Below are 2,873 nucleotides of genomic sequence, written 5' to 3'. Positions count from 1 at the left end.
TACTCAGACACTGTATGATGTATTGGATAACAACGGAAGAACGGATGTTGTCTATACAGACTTCGAAAAAAGCATTCGACAAGGTAGATCATAAAATTCTTGTCCAAAAAATGCACCAGTTTGGGTTCTCGAAACCACTACTTCGAATGTTATGTACTTACCTGAAAGATCGACGTCAGTTTGTGTCTTTTAAAGGCGAAATCTCAGACAACGTCATTAGTTACTCCGGTGTTCCTCAAGGATCTAATTTGGGTCCCTTTCTATTTTTAATTTTGATTAACGACTTGCCGAATAATCTTCGTCGTGCCAGTTGTTTGCTGTTTGCTGACGATGTAAAACTATTTAAAGTTATACATCACAAGATGGATGAGGATGAGCTTCAGCAGGACATTGATCGTGTTGTACAATGGTGTGATATGAATCATATGTCTCTTAATGTAAAGAAATGTAAATCAGTAACTTTTACCAGGAAAAACAAAGGTACGATTGCGTCGTACTATATAAAAGATACCAAACTAGAAACAGTTTCGGCAATAAGAGACTTAGGACTAATATTTGATGAAAAATTAACATTCAACGCCCATATTACAAAAATAACGAACAAGGCCAACCGTATGCTCGGGTTTATAATAAGGAGTTCTAAATTAGTTACTCAATCATCGATTGTTATTCAGTTATTTACTAGCCTTGTTAGGAGTAAATTAGAATACGCATCTGTAATTTGGGACCCGTGTTCTAACGAACAAATACATACTATTGAAGTTGTTCAAAACAAATTTTTGCGGTACCTGTATTATAAAACAAATGAGACATTTTGCCCTTTTGATACATCAACACGGTATTTAAGAAGTAACTTTAACCTCACGTCGTTGCGCAACAGAACAATCATTGTTTCTCTAAAAACGTTAAACAAAATCGTAAGAAATAAATTTAATTCCATAGGACTGCTCAATTTTATCTCCTTTCATGTTCCACGAGCTGGAGCTCGCATGAACACAGTATTTCAAGTTCCAAGATCAAGAACATCTCATCACTTGAACTCGCCATTTATTAAAATGCTACGATTTTACAACACATTTGCTGCAGGAATAGATTTTTCAGAATTACACACTGTCATTAATTCACATTTAAAGGCCTGTGTTTCTAATTTATAAATTCAGACTCCTTTTCTATATAATAGGTGCTCTTTAACTTATTTATTAATATAGTCACTTACTACTTTATTATACCCTTGTTTCAATTCCTGTATTTTTATAGTGTAGAAATAAACATTGTTGTACTCTGGATTGTCATTTTCTCTGTATATGTGTTTTCCATTCATTCTTCTTCCTTGTCCTTATTATCTTCAGCATTATTATTATGTATTTATATTTACTTACATGTATGCATCATAAGTACTGTTGTGTTAAGAAGGTACTGTATTGGGATTACTGCCTGTGTACTTTCAAAAAGACAAATAAGTAAATAAATTAATTAATTAATTAAAATAGTTTGACAGATGTAAAACCATTAATGTTACTATTAGAATAGATTTCTTACATTAGATTCCTGATTTCTTCTGGTTTATCCTGTCTTCAAAATTTCACCAACCCTTGCAAGGATTCAACCAGATCAAGAACCTAATATGGTACCCACATGATTATCGGTGTTGGTTTCGACACAATCAATAGTAATTTAAAATTCGAGTTCTTTTTCAAACATATTAATTATCCCTGGGTAATATATAACCAAAGTTACAATCCATCTTTCCTTTTCATAAAAGTGATTTTCAAAACAGACAAGCAAATTAATGAACCCTAAGGGCCATTATCAGTAATTTTTAATTTCAGACTGTGCTGCTGTCTGGTGATGAAAACGGAGTTTTACTGGATGGAACCTGGCTGCGTTAATTTAATGTTGCCGGGAAACACTGAGCGCTACACCAGAGTTTAACAATTGTGAAATAATTATTTCGAATCTGCTTGTTATCGTTCTTCATGATTTTAAATACTGACAAGGAAGTATTTCATCTACTAGGTGCCTTCATATGGAAGCTTAAAATACCTGTTGGTTACTTATTTCGTCTTTAAATGTTTTACCGTATAGGTTATTTGTTTATTATTGTGTCTGGGTGGTGGTGGTGGTAGTATTATTGGAGGTGTTTTAGATTGTAGTGTGTGTATATATATATATATGGATCGATCATGTTTTGTAACTCTCTATAAGTCAAATTATGACAATTCTTCGGGTATTTTTGCCCTCATTGGAAGATAAAATATTGGATAGAAATGGATTCGGTGCATTCATTGCGAGAAAATTACTGTAAATAATGGAACGGTCGTGTGCATCAAACATTCTTGTTTGTTGTCAGAAGGTATATATATCCCGTTGAAAGTAGTAAACAGATGACACCTGAGACCAATCCAACTACAGTATATTCGACAATCAGACTCGAGGAAGAAAGTATCCTAAAACATATTTAATAACAGTTGCCCTAGAGATACGAAGCATCCTTTAAACGTTTGTGTGAAGAATATCGGTGATTCACGACAAAAATGTGAGCCCAATCAATGTGATAGTGAAAGACTACAGTGTTCTCAAGATACTGTATACTGTAGATACTCCATCGATATTAGTGAGTTTGAATGTGACGAGGGACCTAGAAGTGCAAGTTTATTTTTAACACATTGCTTTACTAGAAGAAACATTAAAGTTTATATAAGTGTATGAAGTTAAGTTTCCGTGGCTCAGACGGCAGCACGCCGGCCTCTCACTACTGGGCTCCGTGGTTCAAATACCGGGCACTCATTGTGCGATATGTGCCGGACAAAACTGAGGTGGGGCAGGTTTTCTCCGGGTACTCCGGTTTTCCCTGTCATCTTTCATTCCAGGAA

The sequence above is a fragment of the Anabrus simplex genome, chromosome 1, assembly GCF_040414725.1.
Source record: "Anabrus simplex isolate iqAnaSimp1 chromosome 1, ASM4041472v1, whole genome shotgun sequence".
NCBI classification, from domain to species: Eukaryota; Metazoa; Arthropoda; class Insecta; order Orthoptera; family Tettigoniidae; genus Anabrus; species Anabrus simplex.
The sequence above is the reverse complement of the archived record's forward strand: the minus strand, read 5'-3'. Positions refer to the sequence as shown.